Genomic DNA, 15,499 nt, shown 5'->3' with positions numbered 1-15,499 from the left:
GGGGTAGCACTAACCAGAAAAGATCCTAGAAGATGGTATTTTAAAGTCTTCATTGCTTCACTCAAACTATTAATCTATACATATTTGTGTTGACTTCCAAAGACTACCTCAGTAAATTATAAAGGAAGCACTCAAAACTATTAATATTTGCTCTTCTACTCCAAGCTCTCAGGAGTTTTCCTGCTGCCTGTGCGTTCAGTACACTGCCCAGTGTACTGGGAAACCCCAGCTCTCCTTTTCACCTCATGGCAGCAGAGTTTCCTATCCGTCTCCCCACACCAGGGCCAAGCTTAGACACACACAGTGCACCAGTGCGGTGTAACAAACAGCTCAGCCTAACTGAGGATGTGAAGTCAGAAGAAACTTATGAAGGCTTTACATCAGGCCCACGACTTTCTCAGATGTGGTTTTATGAAACCAGCCACACTCTTCCTTTTGACTCATCCTTACATTCTTTGGCTATGCCAGCACCAAACATCATATGTCCATTTGGGACCCTCAAGGATAGTTTTGGTGTCTGTAAAATGGGAACAATAAAATCTGCCTCATAGTGTTTTTCTACAAATCAAAGTAGGTGATTTCGGTCAGCTCCCTAGCACCTACTAGATTCAGTGTATGGTAGGTAATATTAATAGTCTCACCTTTGTTAGCAATTTGCACTTACTCCATTGATAAACTTCTTGGCCCAAGATGGAGCCCCTCCTGCCAGGAATACCAAGTCAGGAAACCAAAACCAGATACCTTCTGGTCCCTGCAAATGCTCCATTTGACAAGAAATGCAATATATACTCATCCCAGGACTTCCTTGGTTGGCTCAGTGGATAAGAATCTGCCTGCCAATGCAGGGGACACAGCTTTGATCCCTAGTTTGGGAAGATTCCACATGCCACAGAGCAACGAAGCCCATGTGCCACAACCATTGAGCCTGTGCTCTAGAGCCCAGGAGCCACACTACCCTTGTGCCACAACGACTGAAGCCCACTCCGCAATGAGAAGCCTGCGCATCGCAACTAGAGAGTAGCCTCCACTCCCTGCAACTAGAGAAAAGCCTGCACAGCAGCAAAGACCCAGCACAGCAAAAGATAATAAATTAAAAATAAATATACACACTCAGTCCACCAACCATCAAGCCAACCTGGGTCTTCTCGCCCCAAACAAGGGTGACTCTGTGGCCCCAGCCAATTAGCTATTTTCTATTTTTCTGTTCCTGGTTCTTTATCTGACAAAAGAGTCCTGCCTTCTGTCCCATTTTGCAGTTCTCTAAAAAGGAAACTATCTACTTCGTCAAGTGTAAAATGAAGTTTGTTTCTATCCCTTAGATTGTTTTATTCTTAATGATCATTGATGTTTAACTGTGTTGAAATTCTTTGATCCTTAAGTATCAGGTCCTGACCTAAGGAATATATTTGGCATATAGAATCAGTTGTACTTTACACAATTAAATGAGTTCCTTCCCAAAAGCAAAGGGTACTCAAAAATCAAAGCTCCTAATGACCATCAGATGGTACAGTGATGAGTACTGACTCATTTCTCATAAGAAGCTTAGGAATATTTAATAACACAAAACACTCATTATATACAGTAGGTACAATTATTCATTAATGTCTGCTATTTTATAATGAAAAGGTACAATTAAGATGTATGAGAAACAAGCTGGAAAAGGGCTGGCCACGATGATTACACTGTTGGTTGTAGGACCAAGCTTCCTGCTGCATGTAGAGTGTCAAGATTTTCACTGATGCCCAGAAGTATGTTAATGTGCCTATTATGTTTAATCATTGTGGTTATGAACACAGGCAAATGGCTGTGCCTTTAAATTAAAATATATTTAATCAGAAATAATAGCATGGCAAAATACCAGGTTGCATCTCCCAGAGCTGAGTAGTTAGTGTAGCAACCATTAGTTTACAAGTTCTGTCATTAATATTTATAAGAAAAAGAACAGAAAAGAGGGCAAGAAGTTATCTGTTCCAGTTAAGTGATCATCCAAGTCCAGAGAGCTTATCTCAAATCCTGCATTAAGCTAAACCTGGGTGCTTTCCTCCAAAGGGTAACAGGAAACAGCGCTCCTGCTTATAACATTTTATTCACTATTTTAAAGACAGTCTGACACTGGATGAAAGTCACCTTCTGGGACTTTAAATAGCTTTTATATTATTAAAACACACACACTATTTTTTCCCTTTTCCCAAATCTCATACTATAATGACCACGGCAGGCAGGAGACTTTCAGTGGTTCTCAAATTTTAACGAGCATTAGTCAAACACTGCTGAGCCCACAACAGTCTCTGATGGAGTAGGTCCGGGTTTTGCACGTCTAACAAGTGCAGGATGTTGCTGGCCAGGGGACTGTACTCTGAGAACAACTGCTGTATGGAATCAAGCAGTACACAAGTATCAAGCACCAAGTACCGCCAAAGCCCTTTGCTTGGCTGTGTGTATGGTGTCCTCAAGAGAGGAAAGAAGAGTGAAAAAGAACACTTGCATACTTAACGTGTAATGCAATCATGTTTCTCATGCTCACTCACTCAGTCATTTCCAACTCTTTGAGACCCTATGGCTCCTCTGTCCATGGGATTCTCCAGGCAAGAATACTGGAGTGGGTTGCCATCCCCTTCTCCAGGGGATCTTCCTGATCCAGGGATTGAACCCACATCTCCTACACTGGCATGTGGATTCTTTACCACTAAGCCACCTGGGAAGCCCCAGCAATCATGTTATTTGATCCTTAAACTACCTCTACAACCTACAACGTACTCTCCACATTTTGCACATAAGAAAACCAAGGTCCAGATGGTTGAAGAGAATTGTTTAACAAAACACAGCTGATAAAGAGCAGAGCCAAGACTCCCACCCAAGTGCCTCTCTCTCCAAGTCCTGGACATTCCTTCCCCTACATGTCAGCGGCTTTGCCCTCTGGCCATCAAGAGGTGGGAGCACTGGACACAGTCCTTCTGGCTGTCATCAGGCAAGAAGACCACAGGATGGCTGAGTCCTCAGGCTTAACTGGGACGAATCACTGACTTCTGAGGTTGAAGGCAGTGCACTTTCTAATACATGAATGACAGCATTCTAAAAATCCATACAGTATTTTATCTACAGATATTTCTCACAAACCAGAAATAAAATTGGACCTCATTTTCTAAGACTTGCACACTCAAAAACTTGCATTTTATCAGACAGCACTCACATTTGCAAGCCTGCACATAACTCCCTCTGCCCATCTGTGTAGACTTTCTCCCCTCATTTTGACAGAAGCAGAAACTGTGCAGTTAAAGACGATAGTGTCTGCACACAGATTCCATCAGGTCCAGCTGACCTTCTTCAGCAGCCACCAGGCTAGAAGAGGAAACCTAGTTATCAGAGAGAAGGCAGATACTGGCAGGAAGCGGCGAGGGGGATGGTTAGGAAAACATCCTGATCCTAATTTTTGTCAGGAGATGAGTGTAGGACTTACAAAATCCATCCTACAATCAGCATCAGACAAGTCCCCTATCTGTCACAGAGTTTATTTTCAACATTAAGACTTCTCACAAATGGTAAAAACAGATAACACACAGTAGAAAATATACATCGTCAATAAATGTAAAAAGGTGCTCAACCTGACTGACAACCAGGGAAATGCAAATTAAAGTAAGGAGATTTTTGAAAATCCAGTGCCTGCCACACTGATTACATTCTTAGCTGAAATGGAAAAAGGGCTTGATTTGCAGGCAGCTCTGGATCTCAAATCCAGATCTTCTTTACGTTCCAGCTCTGGGAAGCCTTCCCAGACTCTACCAGAATGTCCCTTCTCAATGTCTCCAGACCACCTTGCTTGATTCTTAGCACTTCACTGCCTAAATCATCTGATTTTCAAATCTGTCTCCAATACAAGGCTGTGTGCTCCTCATTGGTGGGGTATTTGTCCCATGTCTCTACCCCAATAAAGCCTGGTATACATATATGTTCAGTAAGATTAATGAGTGAATTAATAAAACTGAAATAACCTTGCCCACTTGGGCAAATTAGTTATTAATATAAGGTGGCCATAGAAGGCAATGGCACCCCACTCCAGTACTCTTGCCTAGAAAATCCCATGGACAGAGGAGCTTGGTAAGCTGCAGTCCATGGGGTCGCTAAGAGTTGGACACGACTGAGCTACTTCACTTTCACTTTTCACTTTCATGCATTGGAGAAGGAAATGGCAACCCACTCCAGTGTTCTTCCCTGGAGAATCCCAGGGACGGGGGAGCCTGGTGGGCTGCCGTCTCTGGGGTCACACAGAGTCGGACACGACTGAAGCGACTTAGCAGCAGCAGCAGCAGCCATCTTCCACAACTCGCCATGAGGATATGACCTCCCCCAATTTCTTTTGTCTTACTTTTTTTTGTAAGTGTTAATATTACTATGCTAAAGTAGAGGTGTGAATATTTTGAGGAAGAGTAAGAAGTCTTCAATAGTTTTAGAAGCTTAGATAACAGTCATTTTCATTTGCCAAAAATTAGGGCTGAATGCCTTTGTAAAAATTGCCAAGCAATTTGATGATGGATCCAAGAAAGCCAATAGATCATCTATCTTGGTTAAGAAAATGATTTCTAATCAACAGGCATGAAGTTTCAGTAAAACAAGACCTCCTAGGTACCGATGAATCTATTGGCAGGGCAGCAGTGGAGATGCAGACATTCAGAATAGACTGCGTCCGAATGGATGCAGGAGAGGAAGCAGAGGGTAGGACAAATGGAGAGAGTAGCGTGGAAACACACACACTCCCGTATGTAAAGTGGATAGCCAGTGGGAATTTGCTGGATGACTCAACAAACCCAAACCATGACTCTGTGACAATCTAGAGGGGTGGAGTAGAGTGGGAGGTGGGAGGGAGGTTCGAGAGGGCGGGTACCTATGGCTGATGCGTGCTGATGTATGGCAGAAACCAAGACAATATTGTAAAGCAATTATCCTTAAATTAAAAATAAATTATTCTTTTAAAAAATACAATACTATCACACACACAAACAAGATGTTCTAGACAACCTGCTGTACAACATTTTGCCTGGAGATAACAATACTCTATTTTACACTTAAAGTCTATTAAGAGGGAAGATCTTAAGTGGTCTTACCACAACAAAACAATTTGTATCTTAACACATTGAATGTTTTTCAGACATTTAGAATAAGTGATGGCAGAATGAATGCTAGGAGCTCCTTAGAAGAGAAGAGTTCCTGATTGCTTATATACCTTAGAGTGGCAACCGTGGAGGTGAAGAGAACTGGACAGATCAGAGCAACACCAAGGAGACAGCATTAACTGGAAGTGGTGTTTGATTGGGTGTGGAGGGTAAGGGAAAAGTTGGATTCAGGAATAACCCCAGTATACACCAATGTCCAAACTCATCAAATGTACCTTAAATATGTGAATTAAAAAACATTAAAATGATATAAAACTGAGAAAAAATAGTGGTATAGAATAGAAATGGACAAAAGTGGAATTATGTTCTTAATAAAAATTCCCTTAGCAAATTTCTACAAAAAAAAACAACAAGAATGACACCCAGGTTTCAAGATAGAGCAACTGGGTACTTGTTAGGGGCCTTAACCAGAACAGAGAAGGTGGGAGGAGGAACAGATGTACACAGGTGAACTGAACACACTGAATTCGGTTTGAGACCTGAGGTGTTGGTAAGATAGGCCCAATGGAGAGGATGGCATTGGATATACAGGTCCAAAGTGCAAGAGAACACTTTGTAATCAAGTTACACACTGAGTGTAAAGAGAAGACACCCACTGATATGCAACTATTTGCTCTTCTCTTTACAGATTATTCAGGGCTTCCCTGGTGGCTCAGACGGTAAACAATCTGCCCACTATGCAAGAGATGCAAGTTTGATTCCTGGGTCAGGAAGATCCCCTGGAGAAGGCAATGGCTACCCACTCCAGTATTCTTGCCTGGAAAATTTCATGGACAGAAGAGCCTGGCGGCTTACAGTCCGTGGGGTCGCAAGGAGTTGCACACGACTGAGTAACTAATACACTCACTTACAAATTATTCTACCTATTCATAACAGCAGGTCCCTTAACAAAACTACATTGAGATTTTTTTATTGCAGCAAAATATGTATATTAACTTACCATTTTAGCCATTTTAAGTATACAATTTAGTTGCATTAAGTACATTCACACTGTACATCTATCCCCTCTATCCATCTTCAGAAGATTTTTTGAGATATGTGAAATTTTCCTTTCTTCAAAAAAATCGCTATTTTGTCATTCATTTCACCAATTGGTGTTTTTTTTTTAAATACAGAGGTGTTTGAAATTACTCTAATAACTTGTTTTATCACTGAGTCTGAGGTCCCTGAATATCACATCAAATGCACGATTTTTAAATTCATTTTATAACAAGGAACTTGAAAAACTACTGTAACTATCTCTGAATTCTTGTCTTCCATGAAGGATCAAGAAAGGTTTTCTTTACAAGGAGGAGCCTAGGCTTTGCCATCAGGCCCGAAGGCAGTAAAGGGGCAGCGGCTAATCACTACCGCACAAGCCCCTTCCTGCACCAGGTGGAATTGGCTTCTTTGTCCTCCTTCCTGTTGTTCCAGCTTCCTATGCAACTGAGCCCACTGTTGCACTCAGATAAATTTAAAATGCAACAACAAAGTCTAACATGGAAGTCCACCAGTCATTTTTAGTCATTACCGAGACAGATCTACTATTTATTGCAATAAAAAAAAAATGCAAAGAAAAGGAATTTAAGCTTCTGTAGGCCCTAGGAAACCAAAAAGGCAAAAAATATCTTTGATTTCTATTATGCCCTAGAAAACAGGGGGACTACCTACTTAACCATGAGACTATCTACCGATCTACAGTTAAATGATAACTCACTGGATAAACCAGAATTTTTAGTTGCCAAAAATCTTATTCCAAAATCTCAGCTGCTTAAAAATCTCCCCACTAGTGTAGGGAGTGATTATCAGGCAACCTTGCTCCTCTTCACCAAATTTTTGCTTTTTTGGTCTTTTTTAATCCCTGGAGGTGACCATGTGATCTAATTCTGGCCAATGAAACTCCAAATTTTCTGGAAAATCCTTGCTTCCCTGATTTAAAAAAAAAAAATACAAAGCACAGAACTCAGTGGTGCTGCAACCTGCCCTTTTGTTCAGTCTTGAAAGTAGATGTGATGCTTTATGCAATGGCAACCATATTATAAACATGAAGCAACAAATTCAAGAAAACCCAACAATTTCTTGGATCCTTAATAATATTGTTGAACTTTCTAGTTAAGTAAACAATTAAGTTTTCATTATCATTTAATTCCCATTAAAAAATCTCAGTATTAAATGGTAACAAAAAATAATTTCAACCTGACATACATGAGAAGATAAATTTGACAAAGCTTTAGCTAGACTCACCAAGAAAGAGGACTTAAAATCAGAAATAAGAGATTGACTGATACCACAGAAATACAAAGGATGAAATGTATGTGCCAACTATGAAAATCACACACCAACAAATTTGACACCGTAGAAGAAATGGATAAATTCCTGGAAAATACAACCTACCAAGACTGAATCACGTACAGTTCAAAAATTTGATTACACTGATTATTAGTAATGGGATTGAATCTGTAATGGAAAACTTTTCAACAAACAAAAGTCTAGGAACAGACAGCTTCACAAGGAATATCAATCTTTCTCAAACTTTTCCAAAGAACAGAGGAGTGAAGAGTGGGCAAAATGAGGGGAGGGGGTCAAAAAGCACAAATTTCTAGTTATGAAGTAAATAAGTCATGGGGACTATTATGTACAACATGGTGACTATAGTTAAAAATCCTGTCTCCTATATTTGAAAGTTGTGAGGAGTAAATCTTAACCACCATATGATCCAACAAGTGGATCACCATATGATCCACTTCTAGGTATTCATTCAAAGAAAACAAAAACACTAATTCAAGAAGATATATGTATCCTTAAGTGCAACATTGTTTACAATAGCCAAATAATGGAAATTAAGTGTCTACCAATGGATGAATGGATAAAGAAATGTGGTATCTTTATACAGATACACACAGTAGAATATTATTCATCCATAGAAAAGAATGAAATCTCACTATTTGCAACCACATGGATAGACCTTAAGGGCATTATGCTCAGTGAAGTAAGACAAATACCAAATGCTCTCACTTATATGTGGAATCTTAAAGACGAAAACAAAAACCTCATAGAAATAGATCAGATAGGTGGTTGCCAGATGTGCGGGGCAGAGGGAAGAGTGGGCAGAATGAGTGAAGAGGGTCAAAAAGCACAAATTTCCAGTTATAAAGTAAGTAAGTCACAGGGACTATTATGTACAGCATGGTGAACACAGTTAAGAATACTGTTTCATATATTTGAAAGTTGTAAGGAGTAAATCTTAAAAGTTCTCAAAAGGAAAAAGGATGGTAACTGTGAACGGTGATGAATGCTAACTAGACACATTGTGGTGACGATCCCACAGTTCAGATAAATATCAAATCATGACACTGTACACCTGAAACTAACGTTATGTGTCAATGATACCTCAATAAATAGCTGAATGAAAATCTCAGCTGTTCTTATAATGGTAATAAAATAATTGCAAACCTTATGTAAGTAAGGAAAGTTATGACCAACCTAGATAGCATATTAAAAAGCAGAGACATTACTTTGTCAACAAAGGTCCGTCTAGTCAAGGCTATGGTTTTTCCAGCGGTCATGTATGGATGTGAGAGTTGGACTATAAAGAAAGCTGAGTGCCGAAGCATTGATGCTTTTGAACCATGGTGCTGGAGAAGACTCTTGAGAGTCCCTTGGACTGCAAGAAGATCCAACCAGTCCATCCTAAAGGAAATCAGTCCTGGGTGTTCACTGGTAGGACTGATGTTGAAGCTGAAACTCCAATACTTTGGCCACCTGATGCAAAGAGCTGACTCATTTGAAAAGACCCTGATGCTGGGAAGGATTGAGAGCAAGAGGAGAAGAGGACAACAGAGGATGAGATGGTTGGATGACATCACCAACTCAATGGACATGGGTTTGGGTGGACTCCAGGAGTTGGTGATGGACCAGGAGGCCTGGTGTGTTCATGGGGTCGCAAAGAGTTGGACACAACTGAGTGATTGAACTGAACTATTTAAGTATGCATCTAAGTATGCAAGAGATTATCAACAGTATTCATGCTTGTAATTTGTATCGACTCTTCAAAATAAAAGACTTTTCCTAAATCAGTTCATCTCTGTGCTTGGGAAAGTTGAACTTTGTAAACATCAAAGGCCTGAAGAAACCCCAATGTAAACCCTTGAGTCCTCCCTGAGTCATCCCTTCCCTGAGCAGCTCAACTAAAACTGTCCTCTGAAAGATGTCTCCCCACTACAACATCATCAATTGTGCTAATCAGACCGTATCCAGTCAGTCCCATCCAAGTGTGATGTGTGCTGACTTACTATAAATGCTTCCTAATATTTTCTCACTTAATGTATTCTTTGCAAAAAAAAAAAAAAAACAACTCTGTGAAGTTATTGTTATTATCCTAGATTTTACAATTAAAAAACAACAACAGGGACTTCCCTGGCGGTCCAGTGGCCAGGACTCCAAGCTCCCAATGCAAGGGGCCCAGGTTCCATTCCCAGTCAGAGAACTAGATCCCACATGTCATAGTTAAAGATCCCGTATGCTACAATGAAGATCAAAGATCCCATGTGCTAAGACCTGTGCTAAGACCTGGCACAGTTAGCTAGCTAGCTAAATAAGTGAATACATGTTTTTGAAAGAAACCATTCCTTTACTAAAAAACTAATCAGTCTCCACAAGGTGACTTGTCTATGCAGTGGCTCCCACACGGCTAGTATTATAGCAACAGAGCTAGAATTTGAAACCACATCTATTTTTGAAGCCTGTCTCATAGGTTTGTGAGAACTGATTTCCTAGTTCCTTTTCGTGGCTTTATCAGCCATCCTTCCTCCAGGGCTGACCCCGGACTTCTGTCTGCTGGCCCCACTACTGCCGCCCACACACCCTGCCTCCTGTGTGTCTCAGATGATCCCCTCTTTCCCAGTCCCACAGCCACCAGCTCGGCTCCTCGTGACCACTGGTTGGTCAGATGGATCACAGAGTATCCAAACCGGTCTCTGCCCACAGCCTGCCCTGTCTATTGCCCCTGCTAGGACTTGCCGGAGACACGAAGCCAACGCTTTCTCAGACTTAGCTCTGAGCCTGTGACCTCCTTGAAGAATGTACACCAGCTCCTTTGCTGCCTTAAAGACTAGAAGAAACAGGGAAATAGGCCTTCGTGCGTTCATGGGGCCAGGTCAGACCCTTTCAGATTCAAGGTTCTCGGGTCAGAAGCATTGTCAGAGGAGGGTACAGCCCCCCTGGTGGGAGCCAGTTCCCTTCTGGGTCTTGATCTTCCAACTGGACAATTCCATGAGAACTCGATTAGAAGAGCCCCCAGAAAACTCACTGGAGACTGACTGTGTGTGTCTGGGCGTGGGTACGGCTATAGACAAGCCAGTGTCTGTACGTGTGTGTACGTGTGTGTGTATACAGTCACAGGCAAATGAGGCAGCCCAGAGATTTTGTCAGGTGTGCAGCCTCTTGTCACTGGTGTGCATGATGGGAGCTGCCAAATAGATGTTCTAGGTTTGCATCGACACAGCCTCAGGCTACTGTGCTCAATGCTAAGACAGCACTTCCAGTGGGGAGTCTCAGCTTTACAAATTATAATTTTGTATGCACAAAGCTGCTTTGATCACCCTAACTACAGAAACTCAATCCTAATGGAACTCGCCTGCTTCGAGATTTGCAGGCTTTGGGCTCCTGTGTCCTGCACACACACACAAGTGATCCTTTTGAACAAGGTATCTCTACATCCATCAAAAGTGGGCGCAGGCATCAAAAGTGGGCGCAGGTTAGAAACACTGAGACTACTTAAGTGTCCCTCCCAGACTTAATTCCCCTTCCCACTCAATGGTGGACCTCATTCTCAGCTAGTCCCTCCCAACTTGCCTCTCCATGCTCTGCTCCTCTCTCCAGGCAGCCACAAAGGAATTTAGAAGATGGTGCTTCCTCCACCCCTCGGGGCACCACTGCCAGCCACTGCCCCACCACACCCCCATACAAGTACACATAAACACTCAGCTCTGACCCAACCTGCATTAAAGAGCATGTTCCTCCCAGACAAGAATTTTAAGGGGGTAGTTATGAGGTAGTGGCAGGGGACAGACCCAAGTCCTGTAGGGAGCATACACTGGTGGACTCTTGTCTGTGTACTTAGTCACTTCAGTCATTTCCAACTCTTTGCAACCCTATGGACTGTAAACCATCAGGCTCCTCTGTCCATGGGATTCTCCAGACAGGAATACTGGGGTGGGTTGCCATGCTCTCCTCCAGGGGATCTTCCCACCCCAGGGATCAAACCTGTGTCTCTTACATTTCTTACATTAGCATACAGGTTCTTTACTACTAGTACCACCAGGGGCTACTAACTAATCCATCCCCATTCCACACTGATCCCTGCCCTCTCACCATACAACATCCAGGGAATGGTCTAGAATCATGTAGACTCAGCTGCAGTCAGAGATACGAGTTATCACCTGAAACCAGATGTCACAGGTGAGGTTCTCTAAGAAACCAATGGAGACAAATCACTTGGGGAAGAACGAGGAGAAGGGGAGAAGGAGAGGGAAAGACTGAGCTCTGCTGTAGCCCCAAGAAGGAGCTCAGCCAACCCTACAGAGAACTTGAGGGCTAAACTAACCTTCTGAGTTGTCCCAAGTTGGGGAAAACAACCAGGCCTATCACTCAGCCATGGTCAGTCACTGGGCCTGGACTTCCCCTGGAAGGAGATGGGCCCATGAGTTGGTGAGTGATACAGTCCTCTTCAGCTGAGGTAATCGCTAGCTGGCGTCAACTGAGGGTCATCTTCATATAGCACACCCGACAACTGAGAGAGTATGTCCCTCATTCCTAAAAAGGGTTCCAGGCATCACCTCACAGCACCCACCACCCTGGAATTCCCTCTCTTCAGCCAAGTCCACAGTGAGGTCAGCTTCCTCTAAGAAGCCCCCCATCACCACAGCCTCCCTCAGGGTTGGCTCCTCCCCGGCCTACTAGCACCACAGCCCTGAGGCAGCTTGTGCTCCAAAGGCCGACTTCCCGTGCTAAAGCAGCCAGATGGTAAACTCCTTGAAGGCAGCGACACAGGCTGGGTTATACAAACCCGCTGCATTGGCCTTTCTCTCTATGGAGCAGAGCTGTTCCAGGTGACCAATATGGGCTCTGGGCTCAAATCCAGGCTGGAATTCTGCCTGGCTCAGTTTAGATAAGCTACTTTCAGCCTCAACGACATTATCTGCAGCCTGGCTCTATAATACCCAAGCCTCTCCGGGGTTGTTTGCTCAAGCAACAGACCTATACCGAGAGGCCGTGCTCTATTGCTTAGTCGTGTCTCTTTGCAACCTCATGAACTGTAGCCCACCAGGCTCCTCCATCCATGGCATTTCCCAGGCAAGAATCTGGAGTGGGTTGCCATTTCCTCCTCCAGGGGATAGTCCCAACCCAGGGATGAACCTGCCTCTCCTGCACTGGCAGGCGGATTCTTTACACTGAGCCTCCTAGGAAGCCCCTCAGGCTCCTGGGCAGCTATACAATGTCAGTGTTTGTCCCAGGCCCAAAGGTAAGGCAGGCTCTCCCCCCATCAGCTGGTCCCTCGGTCCTCCCTAGACACCAAGGAGAAGGCAGCCTGTGTCCATTCTCTCTAGAGTTCCTGGGAAAGTGGTCACCCAACGGCCTGTTCCAAGCCCTGCAAGCTCACCTGAGGGTGAGCCGGAAAAGAGGGGGTCAGTTACTCTCCCAGAAGACACTTGGGTGAATGGCATGAACTACCTCTTCTGACAGAATGTTGCTTAAGTGCTGTGGAAAATACAAAATTAAATTCCCCTCCCCTGGCCTCAAACAGCTTGCATGAGACTGACATGCACGGACTCCTGCTCCCCTGGGTTTCTTGGGGCTGAGGATGAAGCCCAGGGGCCTGTAATCTTGCCTTTGAAAACTGGGGTCACAGAAAGCAAAAACAGCAGCAAAAACCTCGATCATCACCATGATAGCCCCACTGAGTGAATTGTCAGATGACATATGCAATTAGACTGTTTTTAGCCATTAGCTCTTACAGCTCTGATCAATGTGTTTCTAGTTCCCAAAGAACAGACTCTGCGTGCTGGGAGCCACAGCTGCACTGCGGAAGAGCTGCGCTCTGTGAAGGCTTGTTTTCAGGGCAGCGTTGGCAGATGAAGGAAGCATGCCAATTATCCACATTTCCTATTCGAACAACAGCTTTTCCTCCTTATGAGGCATCTGCTTGTTCCATGCGGCACTCTAACCAAGGGAACCAGCAGGAAAGCAAATTCCTTTGTATCCACTGGGATCTGGTGAGCTAGCCAACAAACAGAGGAACCACAACTCAGGGAGCAAAAAAGCAGTGCTGGGAAGTTCTGCCTTTTTTCTTTCCTTCCCCATTGCAATAGTACACATTTGATGCTTTCGAAGTGTGGTGCTGGAGAAGACTCTTGGGAGTCCCTTGGACTGCAAGGAGATCAAACCAGTCAACCCTAAAGGAAATTAACCCTGAATATTCATTGGAAGGACTGATGCTGAAGCTCCAACACTTCGGCCACCTAATGCAAAGAGCTGACAAACTGGAAAAGACCCTGATGCTGGAAAAGACTGAGGGCAGGTGGAAAAGGGGACAACAGAAGATGAGATGGTTGGATGGCATTATCGACTCAATGGACATGGGTGTGAGCAAACTCCAGAAGATAGTGAAGAACAGGGAAGCTTGGTGTGTTGCAATCCATGGGGTTGTAAAGAGTCAGACAGGACTTAGCGACTGAACAACAACAAACTGAAGGGAATTAGGGAAAGACGGAGGGAGGGAAGAAAGGAAAGAACACACACAAGTGTGATCCAGCAACGTGTTAGCATAAGAAATAGTATAAGAAACTCCTTATTCAAGAGCTCAAATGGAAGAAATTGAATAGGGCTTTGTAGGAAGAGTTGAACACATAAGCTTCTTTGAAGACTTCTGAAAGTTTTGAACCTGATCCAAGTTTACTTCAAAATGTAGTACATGCATGTTAAGTAGCTGTAGTCATGTCCAACTCTTTGCAGCCCTATGGAATGTAGCCTGCTAGGCTCCTCTATCCACTGGATTCTCCAAGCAAGAATATTGGAGTGGGTTGCCATTCCCTTCTCCAGGGGATCTTTCCGAACCCACATCTCATAGGTCTCCTGCATTGGCAGGCAGATTCTTCACCACTAGCACCTCCGGGGAAGCTCAAAAATGTAGATGTTTATAAACCATATTTAGGTCCCTAACTAAATTCATCATTTCAGTGAATTAACTACACCCTGTACATCCCCCAGGTTTCCCAAAGCTATAATCCTGGACCTCTCTTTCCTTTTCATTGATTGGCCAAACCTCATCCACCATCAACTCTCATTAATTTAACATTCTGACATATTCCTTGAATCTACCTCTTGCTTCATATCCATTGTCTCTGATTTAGTTGAGCCGCTCATAACTGTATAATAGCAAAGGTCTCCAGGAATAAGGTCTACTCACCTCGGTTTTTTGCTGCCAGAATTGTAACACAGACCCCTAATATAGTATTTCATTAATAACAACCTCATGTTCATGCCTACACACATCCCACAGTTCCTCATGGGCACCATGACTTACTTTGCATGTGCTTTGATTCCACCTGGAATGTCATCTCTCTCCCTCACCAGTTGTCCACCTGACAAACTTGACCTCATTCTTCAATGCTCAAGTCAATCATTTCTTCAAGAAACATCCCCTGAACCTTCTCAAGATGAAGTAAGTGCCCCTTCTGTTGCCATCGCATCCACTAACTGTTGGTTGCCTCATCTGTGTTCCTTCTCCACTGTTACTTCATTGGAAATAGAGACTAGTCCTTATTCCTCTTTGCATTCTTCTATACTGGAGCCTGACACAAAGCAGTTGCTCAATAAATGTTACTTGAAAATGTGAATAAAGAACTCTCTATTGAAGGAAGATGAGCTAAAACTAAGCAGATATATACCATTTACATGTAATGAAAAATTTCTTGTTTTATAAAAATGTTTTTTTTAATGTTTTACCCCAATCTCACATCATATATAAAAATTTACTCAAAATGAACTAGAGACTTAATATAAGACCAAAAACTATAAATTTTTGGAATAAAACATAATAAATTTTAATGATCTTAGATGAAGCAATCAATGGTTTCTTAAATATGATAGCACAAGCAACAAAAGAAAAAATAACTTGGCCTTCATCAAAATTTAAAACTTTAATTCTTCAAGGACACCAATTGAGAAAGTTAGAAAAAAACAGAATGGGAGAAACTATTTGCAAATCATACAGCTTGCCAATGACTTCTATCTACAAAGGTAAAGAACAGTTACAACTCAACAGCTAAAAAACAAATAACCCAATTTAAAAA

Source organism: Bos javanicus, chromosome 14 (genome assembly GCF_032452875.1).
Source record: "Bos javanicus breed banteng chromosome 14, ARS-OSU_banteng_1.0, whole genome shotgun sequence".
NCBI classification, from domain to species: domain Eukaryota; kingdom Metazoa; phylum Chordata; class Mammalia; order Artiodactyla; family Bovidae; genus Bos; species Bos javanicus.
Note: the sequence above shows the minus strand (reverse complement) of the source record.